At 43.1% G+C, this 14,927-nt stretch overlaps 1 protein-coding gene across 1 annotated transcript in view; it reads left to right on the top strand.

Moving 5' to 3' along the window:
- Positions 1 to 14,927, top strand: part of BANK1 (B cell scaffold protein with ankyrin repeats 1) — a 1,166,863-nt gene that overhangs the window by 51,523 nt on the left and 1,100,413 nt on the right. The window lies entirely within an intron of this gene.

Genomic DNA, 14,927 nt, shown 5'->3' with positions numbered 1-14,927 from the left:
CTGACTGACTGACTTAATTAATTAATTAACCAAAGTAAAAATTATTATTATACAGGTTGAGTATCCCATATCCAAATATTCCGAAATACGGAATATTCCGAAATACGGACTTTTTTGAGTGAGAGTGAGATAGTGAAACCTTTGTTTTCTGATGTCACAATGTACACAAACTTTGTTTAATACACAAAGTTATTAAAAATATTGTATTAAATGACCTTCAGGCTGTGTGTATAAGGTGTATATGAAACATAAATGAATTGTGTGTATGTACACACACTTTGTTTAATGCACAAAGTTATAAAAAATATTGGCTAAAATTACCTTCAGGCTGTGTGTATAAGGTGTACATGAAACATAAATGCATTATGTGCATAGATTTAGGTCCCATCACCATGATATCTCATTATGGTATGCAATTATTCCAAAATACGGAAAAATCCCATATCCAAAATACCTCCGGTCCCAAGCATTTTGGATAAGGGATATTCAACCTGTATATATTGTACATATGAGCTGAAAACATCTGTTAAAAACAGTTCTGTCTGCCCTTAAAAAACTTGTCACCACTCACAAAGCTTTTCTAATGACATAATTCATAAGATCACATACAAATTGCATCATTATTTATGATGACATCACATAGAACATTTCTAACATTAGTACATAACTGGCATCAGCCAACATCTATTAATCCGCAATCACACAAATAAAAAATTATTCAGCAAAGGCAGTGGTGTCACTACCGGGGTGCAGGTCGTACCCGGGTGTCATCCGCCTAGGGGTGACACCAAAATACTGGCTCCATCTCAGTGACAGAAGCCGGGTTCTGCACTGTAACATTATTTGCAGCACTCGGTTCCTCTCCCAGTCTAGGAGCCGGTACTGCAGACAGACAGTCTACGGGGGCAGCCCAGCATCTCTGAGACTCCTGATGTAATGAAATGAAGGTCGGACTGTGAGGCCATGCCCCTTCCCATGAGGCCATGCCCTCTTTCCGCGAGGTCAAATTCCATTTTTTTCATCACGAGAATGCAATATTACCACCACACCGGGTGTCACAAAGCATAGTGAGGTCCCAGAGTAAAGGTTACTATATGTACTGATAATATTTCACAGCACTGAGGTTATGAGTTAAATTCTTGGTCATGGTCCATCTGTGTAGAGTGTGTATGTTCAATCAGTGCATTGGTTTCCTCAGGGTACTCTGGTCTCCCCCATACTCCAAAAACATAGTCTCTAAGGTTTTGCAGAATGTGTGGCTTTATACATAACTGATAATATTTATTACAACAATGGGATTGATCAACAAACATTAGCAATAAGCCTTTGGGGCTGATGCAGAAGCACCCACAAATGCAACTCTTGGCGGTCATCAGTCTGCAACTTTATGCAAATACCAATTCAAAGAAATTCCCTTTTGTACATCCATGTGTTCAAATGCGCAAGGACTGGGATGCTGACTTGTAGCCTCCGTACATGCAGTGCGACCAATGGTGGTCGCTATGAATGCACCTTTCGGTATTACAGTTTCTCGTCCGTGTATGGCCTCCTGTATGAGTGGTTCAGTATCTGTGTATGCAACCACATAAACTAATATACCTGCAACAATCCCATAGCACACACTGTACATGAGACAGACCATCCCCGAGCACTAGTTAATGCCTCCTCCTGTCACCGCACAGGAATGTCCATTACATTTTCAATACACTTCTCCCTGAATTTGCCCGAAATTGCCACTGTGACTCTGTACGAACACAACTAATGTGACATAGGGGGTGATTCACTAAGGATTGCAATTGCAAAGCCGTTTGCAGCAGCTTTGCAATTGCAATCCTTAGCAATGCAAATGCAGGAGGAGGTGCTTAGCATCTCCATCCTGCATTTGTGACGCAGTCGCATCTGAGATGAACATAGTGACCATCGGCTTACTCAGGCTTGCCATCGCAAGTGGCCTTGGGAGGCCAAGGAAACTGAATCCACACGCAGTACTTGGCCATGCCACTCCCTGAAAACAGGGGCAATACCCCCCCCAATTCCAGCAATGCCGGCCATCACCGCCACCGTCCCTTCCAATGAACACCACTGCCTGATCATTCGCATACCTGTGCATGCGCAGTTTCTCCACCATCAGGAAACTACACAGAGGACCGTGATTGCGATCCATAGTGAATTACCCCCTTAGATGCATGCGCAGTGTAGATATATTAGGTCACATTGCAAGTTATGTTCTTATGTTAGTTTATATATCTGCCCCACACCGATCAATAAGAAAAAACCTTTTTACCAGGCGCTAATAGCAAGTACTATAAAAAAAAAATCCTTTTGGATATTATAACAATCAGCTGCAAAAAGTTTGATGACCTGGGGTTAGCAGGTCAATCACATTGCACTGGACCACCCAAATGCAACTATCCACAAAAACTCAAATTTTAAACTTTTGCGCTATAATAAAAATATATGATATGGCTGACAATAATAACAAACTCCTATTAAATTAAAAATATTTAATATTGCATGAATAATCACAAATAATAAAACAAGACCGGTCTTAATAATTTAAACATCTAAGATAACAAATGTAAATGCTTTCCATTAAAAGGAGGTGGACTTGAGCATATTCTGTGCACAGAAGTGTATAGACTAGCTCTATAGGCAAATGACTCAATATATATATAAAAGTCAAACTAAATCAAGTATAGCTGCTGGTGGAACCCGTATGTTAGATGTTTCCAATAATCAGTCACTTAGTATCAGACTTCCTTTAAACGTGTCAATCCAACACAGGACAATAAAGTGAATGAGAGCCGCTCCAACCGGAATCTTACGTGAGGTATAAGCAAGTAATGTCAGAAGGAAGAAATCCCGACATCTGCCACGCTGGCTTCTGGCTGCGGGGAAACCGGCACCTGCACTGGCGCCTGTTGTAACCTGTCCTGCTCGATCTGAATGCTCCACAGATCTCCACCTCTACGTGCCGTTTGCGGGCACCGATGCGCGGCTCCTCTCCACTCTAAGATAATTCGACCAGCAGATGAATGCTGCAGCTGGTGTATGTTACGGGTCTAACTCCAGCAGGGGTCCAACCGTAAAGCTTCTGACGCGTTTCACTCCTCCTACAGGGGCTTCATCAAAGAATCATTCTTTGATGAAGCCCCTGTAGGAGGAGCGAAACGCGTCAGAAGCTTTACGGTTGGACCCCTGCTGGAGTTAGACCCGTAACATACACCAGCTGCAGCATTCATCTGCTGGTCGAATTATCTTAGAGTGGAGAGGAGCCGCGCATCGGTGCCCGCAAACGGCACGTAGAGGTGGAGATCTGTGGAGCATTCAGATCGAGCAGGACAGGTTACAGCAGGCGCCAGTGCAGGTGCCGGTTTCCCCGCAGCCAGAAGCCAGCGTGGCAGATGTCGGGATTTCTTCCTGCTGACATTACTTGCTTATACCTCACGTAAGATTCCGGTTGGAGCGGCTCTCATTCACTTTATTGTCCTGTGTTGGATTGACACGTTTAAAGGAAGTCTGATACTAAGTGACTGATTATTGGAAACATCTAACGTACGGGTTCCACCAGCAGCTATATTTCATTTAGTTTGACTTTTATATATATATATTGAGCCATTTGCCTATAGAGCTAGTCTATACACTTCTGTGCACAGAATATGCTCAAGTCCACCTCCTTTTAATGGAAAGCATTTACATTTGTTATCTTAGATGTTTAAATTATTAAGACCGGTCTTGTTTTATTATTTGTGATTATTCATGCAATATTAAATATTTTTAATTTAATAGGAGTTTGTTATTATTGTCAGCCATATCATATATTTTTATTATACCACACCGATCAATAGAAAGTTAGTACCTCAGAAAGTCCTGAGGTGGCCATCTGTCAGTAGATTCAATTACAATTGACATCACTTACAATGTCCTTTGAGCAGGAAAAGGAAATTACCTGAAAGGATGGGTAAGATAGGCATTTTCATCCATGTCTGCATATAGATGACTTGGAAGCTGTTTTAACTGTTAAACTGGTACAAATAAGGACCCTTTGGCAGCAAAATCAGCAGAGGTTATTCAAACAGCTGTCTGACTAAAAGGTATTCAAACTTTAACCAGAGATCAAAACCATATGTTATCTGTTACTGACTGAAAATTGATTTTTCTATAATAACTTCAGAAATTATAGAAATGTATTTGACATTTATTTGCTGGTTAGGTATAATTTAGGGGTATCTGGGAGTTATGGTTTGGGAGAAATAAGGTATCTAACCAATAACACATCCCAGACCAGTCTTGGTTACAAAAATGTTATAGTTTATATAATAGAGAGTAATGTGAAATTATCATATTTACTGAAGCTATTACACAGGGCAAATTATGTATAGTTATTTGTACTTAGGTTAGAAGTTGGAATGGTCCTGGTATGAACCTTGATTTAATTAGCAAGCCACCCAGTAATTACAAAATTCATCAATATAGCAAGATGGATGGGAGATCAGTTGATAAAAGGTATGGGAGTCTTTTTTTCTATGTCAGACTTAGGGTATCAAGTCTAATTTGAAGCTGGGACTTGCATTTTCCTGCCATGCCCTAGACCAGATTAAGTCATGTGTAATTCTGTGTAAGTTTTTAATTTTGAAATTGAATTACATATTTGTCTAAGTAATCTGTAACTGCTTCCCTTTAAATAATTTCTGTAACTAAGCATTGCACTTTTTAATGTAAATAAAGTGTTCCTTTATTAGTCTATTTCATATATGCTCCAGAACCAAGTCTTGAGGAAGCCATTAGATCACTAAGGTTACGCTATAACTATTATTCATTGTTAGGAGCAGTGGGAGACCAAGTAACTGAGGGCTAGTTTGGATCACAGAGACTGAGCAATTGTGATAGAGTGGGGACCTGTGGCCCCTTATAGTTCTACAGGTCTTGGCAGTAAAGAGAGGTGTATAGATCAATGGTCAGAGAGATACTATAGCATATTCAGTGTGAGTATTATAGTTGGCTCTGCCCTCACTATATCAGGAAAGTGTAGTACCAGTCAGAGTGACACAATTACTGGCTCTGACATAGTCAGTACCACTGGCATACCTGACACGCAGTAACAAAAAATTGCATCAGCAGTGATGTACAGTATTAGTAAACAACTCACAGTGTGCTAGTCAAATATAACCAGCATGCTGATTCTCTACAGAAGTGCAAGCAGAGTACTGCCAGCAGTCAATACAGATATTTTTTTCTTTGCCTTTTCCTGGACTCTTTTTCTTGTGAAAAAAATGTAATTCATACAAACAAGGGTAAGCATTGTACTTAGTAAGGATAGATTTGCACAACTAATTTTGAAGCTTTAAAAGGAAGATATCGTCATCCTTACCAGGGAACTGGCACCTGGCTGGTGGGTCATACAAATATAACCTTCCTGAAAGGCACATCTTAAAGAAACATGTGCAGATGGAGTCACGCTAATCGTGGCTCCGTCTGCGACTAGATGCGGCCAGCGAGATGCACCGCCAGGAACGAATGGGATGCGCGTGCATCGTAGACACGCACGTGCCCCATTCAAAGTGAATGGGAGCGTCTCTGTACACTTGGCAGCGTGCCGAGATGCAGGCGCGCCTAGACATGCAGCACGCCTCTGCCTGTGATGCAGCCACGCTCAATGAGCATGGTTGCATTAGGTCCATCCTTTACAGATGGAGCCACGCTCAATGACCGTGGCTCCATCTTTAAAGGTGCGTACACGCTGTGAGATTTTGGCTATGCCCGATTCTCACTATGCGACATGGACTGTGGTTGGTATCGTAAGCCTAGATGACTGTGCTTGCGATACTGGCTATGTGCGATTTTGGCTAAGTGTCAATTTTGACTATACTTTTATACTAGATAGTCAAAATTGTCTTGCCTGCACAGTCTATCTAGGCTTGTGATACTGACCTCGCGGGACTGCACATTGGGATCGCAAAGTTACTTTCACCTTGCGATCTGCACTAAGTTCCCTTACGATTTTGACTATATAGTCAAAATCGCGAGCAAAAATCTCACCGTTTGTACACACCTTAAGTCAAAATTGTACGACCCTCTAAGGGGCATGATTGACTTGCATCACCCTGCCATTACTGTGCTGAATTTATATGTAAATACCTAGTAGTCATCTCTCCATGTACAAGTAAATATGGCACAAAAACATTAATGACATCACCAAAAAAATCCTTGAGGATGGGGCCAGTTAACCCCTTACACTAGCAATGTGTTTAGTTGGATAACTTCTATTTCATTATTTAGTCATCTATTTAGTTGAAGAATTTCATTACAGTATATAACGTTTGTGGCCTGGCATTTACCAAGCTTTTATTGTTCAGCTTTAAATTTTACAACGGAAGGTGTAATTTTGAATCACATAATGAAAAAGTAATAATAGTGACTGAAAATACAAATAAATACTGTACATTGCATAACAAATCAGTCAGAGATTGTTGGTTAGAGATTGGTCTATGAATATTGATTTCTTACTTTGCATGCAGAGTACATTGCTGTGTAAAGAATATGTTCACTGGAAAGAGGAACTGTTTACCTTATATACTCTGGCGTCCTTGTGTTTTAAACATATCTTTTACATTTTGCCACACAGATACTATGGGCCAAATGTAATAGCGTGAGAGTTTCAAAAAGTGAGAGATTTGGTAAGGTCTTGCAGTTTTTTTTTAAAGTGGCAATCATTTACACAGCAAGATCAACCTGGTTTTGCAGTGTAAATGATTGCCACTTTAAAAAAAACTGAAACACCTTACCAAATCTCTCACTTTCTGAAACTCTCACTCTATTACATTTGGCCCTATATATTCAAAGAAAACCTAATTAAGTTGTTTAGATGAATTGTAGTTTCATTTGGTTCGAGTTTACTGGCCACAAGGGACTGTACTAAAAAGTGACGCAATATTGTAATGGAGCTCATTGCATATCATTATAAAGTGGTACACAGTGCAATGTCTGCTCCAATACTGGTCTGTAATAGACTAATTGAATTACTAGCAACCTGGCACATTAGTCTAAATAATATATACAGATATCTTTGTTAACTCATTATTTTGCAAATGATTTTATTGCCTGAATAGTATTGTCATTAAGCCACACTTCTTTTCCTCCCAGTCTTTTCATTACCCAAATGCACACCATTCTTACATAAACCATGATGCTGGTATAGAGACGACGTCTAGCTGACTACTTGTGAGCAACAACGAAAAGCCCCATAGAGTTCTCATTTGTTCCCACTTATGTATATATATATATATATATATTCATATTCAAAATCTGTAAATAAAGCGCACTTGTAGATGTGTAACAACAAAATCAGGAGGACACTTGCAGCATCAGTGTAACACAGGTCTTTACTCAGCATGAGCCAGACACCAAGTAGAAGTGACAGGAGACAAACAGGAAGTGAGTCACCTCGACATGACATCATCTCCCATGATGCACAGCATGCATTTACAGCAGTCACCAGGGACTTGTTAATTGAAAGTTTGTATTAGTCAAGACATCAAAATGACATTACAGGTCAACGTTTTGGCCAAACACTGGCCTTCCTTAAGACATGGCCACCACACCAATATTGGACCAGCAAATATTCCCTGTCTACAATAGCAACTTTTACATTTTTTATTATTTGTACCAATACCAAAGTTAAGTTTGTGGACATGATGAAAAACTTAAACGCATTAGACACCCCTGTCATATTTATGTATACCATTAACATAAGAAAGTACACTTCTTGGATGTCACAATCTTCCAGAAAGGCATCTGATTAACTACAATGCTTTATCATAAGCCTAGAGATCATAATACAATTCTAGAGTCTACTAGCCACCATTAACATTCAAAACAAAGCTACTGTACCCCTTTCCCCAATTTTTAAGAGTTCTTAGAAATAAAATTGAGGGGTATCAAACCTTGGAGAGAGATAAGTGAAAAGACATTAACAACCAACCAATCTGCTCATGTCATTTTTTTAAAAATACAGCCTGTACAATGACAGTTATAAGCTGATTGCCTGGTACTTTAACTCTCTCCACTTTATCTCTGTCCAATATTTCATACACCTTTCCCTGAATCTGAGCTATCAGAAAATCTGAAGACATGAAATTAAGAATGAAATTCAATTCTTTGAAAAGTCAGTTGGGTGTCTGTTTTTTCCTATCTAATAGACAGAAAAAACAGACACCCAACCGACTTTTCAAACAATTGAATTCCCCTCTAAGACTTCTCATAAGAGTATGCTTTGAATAAGTAGTACCCACTGGCCTGAACAAAGCCAGGCAATGTTTCTTTCAAGAACTGGGACAAAGATCTCAGTTGAACATCAAGGAGCAAAAAACTTTTTCTACTACCTTTGATACAAATAACCCACCTGTGAGCGACGTCGTGTATTGTTTCCCCTCCCGGGCGGTCGGCGACCGCCTGTACACACTCAGCGATATAACCGTTCATATCGCTCAGTGATGTCATGCACCGGCCGGCCATGCATGCAGATCTTGGACGACAGTCCAGATCGAGCATGCATGCACTGCCGACAGCGAGGATCATTACCGACCCACGGACCGCGCATCGATCATCGCTGGCAGCATACACACTTGCCGAGAAAATGAGCAACGTCGCTGAGGAAGGAGAAAAATGAGCGACGTTACTCGTTTTCTCGACAAATGTGTATGCACCTTTATGCTACTGTATCAAGAAAAAATTACACATATTCGCCTCAACCAACTTTAAAAAATAAACAGCTATTGTTATTCTGCCACAAACCTGAAACAGATGCTTATGAGGCCAACATTATATAATACGTTGCATAATATAACTAATGATGAGCGGGTTCGGTTCCTCGGGATCCGACCCCTCCGAACTTCACCCATTTTACATGGTTCCGAGGCAGACTCGAATCTTCCCGCCTTGCTCGGTTAACCCGAGCGCGCCCGAACGTCATCATCCCGCTGTCGGATTCTCGCGAGATTCGTATTCTATATAAGGAGCCTTGCGTCGCCGCCATTTTCAAACGTGCTTTGGAGATGATAGCGAGAGGACGTGGCTGCGTTATCTCAGTTTCTGTGTTCAGTGTGCTGCAAATATCTGCTCAGTGTGCTGCAAATATCTGTGCTCAGTGTGCTTGCAAATATCTGTGCTCAGTGTGCTGCAAATATCTGTGCTCAGTGTGCTTGCAAATATCTGTGCTCAGTGTGCTGAAAATATCTACGTTCTCTGCCTGAAAAATGCTCCATATCTGTGCTGCATTGTAGTATATAGTAGGAGGACAGTGCAGAATGTTGCTTAAACCACCAGTATATATATAGCAGTACGGTACAGTAGTCTACTGCTCTACCTCTGTGTCATCAAGTATACTATGCATCCATACCTGTGCTGCATTTTAGTTGTGCGCAGTATATAGTAGGAGGGGACAGTGCAGAATGTTGCTGTGACCACTAGTATATATATAGCAGTACGGTACAGTAGTCCACTGCACTACCTCTGTGTCGTCAAGTATACTATGCATCCATACCTGTGCTGCATTTTAGTTGTGCGCAGTATATAGCAGGAGGGGACAGTGCAGAATGTTGCTGTGACCACCAGTATATATATAGCAGTACGGTACAGTAGTGCACTGCTCTACCTCTGTGTCGTCAAGTATACTATGCATCCATACCTGTGCTGCATTTTAGTTGTGCGCAGTATATAGTAGGAGGGGACAGTGCAGAATGTTGCTGTGACCACCAGTATATATATAGCAGTACGGTACAGTAGTCCACTGCTCTACCTCTGTGTCATCAAGTATACTATGCATCCATACCTGTGCTGCATTTTAGTTGTGCGCAGTATATAGTAGGAGGGGACAGTGCAGAATGTTGCTGTGACCACCAGTATATATATAGCAGTACGGTACAGTAGTCCACTGCTCTACCTCTGTGACGTCAAGTATACTATGCATCCATACCTGTGCTGCATTTTAGTTGTGCGCAGTATATAGTAGGAGGGGAAAGTGCAGAATGTTGCTGTGATCACCAGTATATATATAGCAGTATGGTACAGTAATCCATTGCTCTACCTCTGTGTCGTCAAGTATACTACAAAAGTTCAGTAAAATGACCCAAAAATCAAAATTAAAAGCGTCTGATGAGAAGCGTAAACTTGCCAATATGCCATTTACGACACGGAGTGACAAGGAATGGCTGAGGCCCTGGCCTATGTTCATGGCTAGTGGTTCAGATTCACATGAGGATGGAAGCTCTCATCCTCTCGCTAGAAAACTGCAGTGCCACTCCTAGATGGGCCAGTTGTTTGTGTCGGCCACTTGGGTCGCTTAGCTTAGCCACACAGCTACCTCATTGCACCTCTTTTTTTCTTTGCACCATGTGCTGTTTGGGGACTATTTTTTAAATCTGCCATCCTGTCTGACACTGCAGTGCCACTCCTAGATGGGCCATGTGTTTGTGTCGGCCACTTGGGTCGCTTAGCTCAGTCACACAGCTACCTCATTGCACCTCTTTTTTTCTTTGCATCATGTGCTGTTTGGGGACTATTTTTTAAATCTGCCATCCTATCTGACACTGCAGTGCCACTCCTAGATGGGCCAGGTGTTTGTGTCGGCCACTTGGGTCGCTTAGCTTAGCCATCCAGCGACCTTGGTGCACCTCTTTTTTTCTTTGCATCATGTGCCGTTTGGGGACTATTTTTTAAATCTGCCATCCTGTCTGACACTGCAGTGCCACTCCTAGATGGGCCAGGTGTTTGTGTCGGCCACTTGGGTCGCTTAGCTTAGCCATCCAGCGACCTCGGTGCAAATTTTAGGACTAAAAATAATATTGTGAGGTGTTCAGAATAGACTGGAAATGAGTGGAAATTATGGTTATTGAGGTTAATAATACTGTGGGATCAAAATGACCCCCAAATTCTATGATTTAAGCTGTTTTTGAGGGGTTTTTGTAAAAAAACACCTGAATCCAAAACACACCCGAATCCGACAAAAAAATTTCAGGGAGGTTTTGCCAAAACACGGCCGTGGAACCGAATCCAAAACCAAAACACAAAACCCGAAAATTTTCCGGTGCACATCACTAAATATAACTGACTGGCATATTCCTGGGTAATACAATGGTGGTTTTAAATGAATCAACTGCATCACATGCAGAGGCATTATGACTGATAAGTATGCTAACCCATCTGCATAATGGTAGTAAGACTGCTGATATAATGGAGATTTATCAAAGCTTGGAGAGAGATAAAGTGGAAGGAGATAAGGTAGTAACCAATCAGCTTCTATTGTAACTGTCATTTTACAGACTGTATTTGAAAAATGACAGCCAGGAGCTGATTTACTTTTTGTTAAATATTTGTACAGGGTGATTCAAAAGTTGCAGTACACCCTTTTGTTTCAAAAACTGTGCAGGAAATGGGAAAACTGAACACTCCAGTAACGTATGGGTGAGGTGGGTTACCTTTTACGGTATGTACCGAACGTGGGCACCATCTTTAGTGGTGAGAGGGCTTGTGTCTCACCACAACTGCCCACATTCTGGTGCAATCAGCTCCCTCAAGACAGAGGAGTACAAGACCTGCTCATTCTGCACCTGACTTTTTGAATTACACAGCTACAGCTGGAGAAACAGAAGTCTAAGTTTTCCAAATCACCCAGAGACAGCAGTTAGTCAGGTGCAGGAGAAGCAGGGCCGGCGCCACCACTAGGCAGCTTTAGGCAGCTGCCTATGGGCGCCGGCCACTTGAGGGCGCCGCTACAACTTTCATACTGAAAAATGAATCTTTCTTTCACAGATTGCGCTTGCCAGCGACGGCTGTGGGTCTAAACATCCACAGCCATGCTGTCACAAGATCCCTGCTTGTGGAGAGTGTTGCGGGGGGGGGGGGGGGGGGTTACTGATGGCTGCTGCCGCGGAGTGAGATGGAGGGAGGAGGGGGTGACGGCGGGTGTCCGCTCGCCTACCGCTGCTCTCCTCTGGAGGGGGGAGAGGCCAGCTACTACTCCGGAGGCGGGGTTACTGATGACTGCTAAAGTAAGTGTGTGCTTCGGGGCAGGAGAGTAAGGGGAAAATGCCATCTGCTGTGTTTCTTGTAGGACGGGCTAGGAGAGAGATGCCGCTCAGTGTGCCCCTGGGGATGGAGGAGTGTGCCGGCGTCGGGTACTCATGTGTATTGTCAGGTACGGGGGATGCGCTGGCCACCACTGCTGCAGCCATGGAGAGAGGGGGTGCCTGGGCGTTGCTGCTCATGTTCCATGTGTGGTGGGACAAGGGAGATTCACCGGCCACTTCCGCTGCTGGAAGGTGAAGGGGGGGGGGGTTTGCCGCCACTCCTGTGTAATGTGGGATGTCTCTTGCCACTGTTGTGGATGGGAAAAGGGGGGTTCCCGCCGCTCATATGTATTGGGGGGGGGGTGTATGTGTGTGTATATATATATATATATATATATATATATTCATTCATTGACCGACCTTCTCGTGCGGATATAGAAAAAAAAAAAAAAAAAAGACAATTTACATACTATGGCCTTATATACATATATGTACTGTACATATGTATACACTGCAACATTGTGCCAATGACACAATCTATAGTTTCCTACTGCGAGACCCACCCACAATACAAATTGCAGTATCAATGTACCATCAGTCCAACTATCGGACACCCCCTATGGCAGAGCAGAATGTCCATTGAAACATGGCTGCCAAGGCCAGCACGACTGCGTCAGTTACAGCCATCGATGCTCCACAAATTTCTGGACATTTCCACCCAGCAGTGATGGGGCTGCAGCTGCAGGGAGGAAAGTTTTGGATCCCATACAGCATCTGCTACCTAGGAACTCATCTCTGTACTATAAGTACCTTTCATAACTTCATTATCTGTGCATTACACTCAAACAGAAATACACTACAGACAGAAGACAGGAAGGTACATAAATACCTTCCTGTCTTCTACTCTGACTGGGTATCTCTCTCTGCCATCTCCTCCTTGTACTTCTCTCCCATCTCCCCCTATTCCTCCTCTCTTTCCTATTTCCCCCTATTCCTCCTCTCTTTCCCATCTCCCCCTATTCCTCCTCTCTTTCCTTTCTCCCCCTATTTCTCCTCTCCCTTCTCCCCCTATTCCTCCTCTCTTTCCCTTCTCCCCCTATTCCTCCTCTCCCTTCTCCCCCTATTCCTCCTCTCTTTCCTTTCTCCCCCTATTTCTCCTCTCCCTTCTCCCCCTATTCCTCCTCTCTTTCCTTTCTCCCCCCATTCCTCCTCTCTTTCCCTTCTCCCCCTATTCCTCCTCTCTTTCCTTTCTCCCCCCATTCCTCCTCTCTTTCCCTTCTCCCCCTATTCCTCCTCTCTTTCCTTTCTCCCCCCATTCCCACTCTATTTCCCATCTCCCCTTATTCCTCCTCTCTTTCCCTTCTCCCCATATTCCTCCTCTCTTTCCCATCTCCCCCTATTCCTCCTCTCTTTCCTATTTCCCCCATCCTCCTCTCTTTCCTTTCTCACCCTATTCCTCCTCTCTTCCCTGTCTCCCCCTATTTTTCCTCTCTTTCTTATTTCCCCCATCCTCCTCTCTTTCCCTTCTCCCCCTATTCCTCCTCTTTCCCTTCTCCCCCTGTTCCTCCTCTCTTTCCCATCTCCCCCTATTCCTCCTCTCTTTCCCTTCTCCCCCTATTCCTCCTCTCTTTCTTATTTCCCCCATCCTCCTCTCTTTCCCTTCTCCCCCTATTTCTCCTCTTTCCCTTCTCCCCCTGTTCCTCCTCTCTTTCCCATCTCCCCCTATTCCTCCTCTCTTTCCCTTCTCCCCCTATTCCTCCTCTCTTTCTTATTTCCCCCATCCTCCTCTCTTTCCCTTCTCCCCCTATTTCTCCTCTTTCCTTTGTCCCCCTGTTCCTCCTCTCTTTCTTATTTCCCCCATCCTCCTCTCTTTCCGTTCTCACCCTATTCCTCCTCTCTTCCCTGTCTCCCCCTATTTTTCCGCTCTCTCTCCCATCTCCCCCTATTCCTGCTCTCTCTCTCAACTGTCTTCCCCTATTCCTCCTCTCGCAGGTGGATTCAGCATCGGTCCTCTCCAGGTCCGGCAGTGCTGCATCTGATTATTGAATCAAACGGAGCTGGGTCAGCAAGGAGAGGGCAGCAATGTTTTCTTTATTCATTTATTTTGGGGTGGGGAAAGCACAGGCTGACTTCAAAAAATTAAAATTCCCCCATGGATTTTTGCTGTAAATATTACCACAAGTTTTTTTTCAATTGGATACCACAGGTATCAAGGTTTTCCATACCTGCGGCAATGAAAAAAAGGTTGCGATAGCCGTGGTCATTTTTAACGCAAAATTTGCACACCCAATCGAATATGCTCACATAAATTATCAAATTTAAGGCATATATTGCTCATTACCGTATGGGACAGCGAGCACTTTTCAGCGAGTTTGGTCCACTGTAAAGTGCGGCCGCTGCCGTGATGATTTGTTCCTGCGATATCGTGGCTAATTGGATTAACCCCTAAGCAGGACTCATAGAACTGGACACAATTTACACACATAAAAAAGATGTATCCAGACTGCCCTCATTTATTTATATTTAGGTAATAAAAATAATGCAATTATAAAAAAAAGGGTATTGATGTATTCCATGCAAGCAAGCGGCAGGTGTACTTATAAGATGCCACCTGGGGGGGGTGGGGGGGGGGCCAGTAGGCTGAAGTTTTGCCTAGGGTGACACGAAACCTTGCACCGGCACTGAGGAGAAGGCCAGTGATCAGGGCTGAATTTATAGTGCCAGGATCTGTGGACATTGGGCTTAATTCAGACCTGATCGTAGCAGCAACTTTGGGGGTCATTCTTTCTGACCCGATCGCACGCTGCAGTTTATCGCAGCAGTGCGAACGGGTCAGAACTGCGCATGCGCCGGTGCCTGATT

This window comes from Pseudophryne corroboree, chromosome 1, assembly GCF_028390025.1.
Source record: "Pseudophryne corroboree isolate aPseCor3 chromosome 1, aPseCor3.hap2, whole genome shotgun sequence".
Classification (NCBI taxonomy): Eukaryota; Metazoa; Chordata; class Amphibia; order Anura; family Myobatrachidae; genus Pseudophryne; species Pseudophryne corroboree.
Note: the sequence above shows the minus strand (reverse complement) of the source record. Positions and strands in the feature narration are given on the sequence as shown.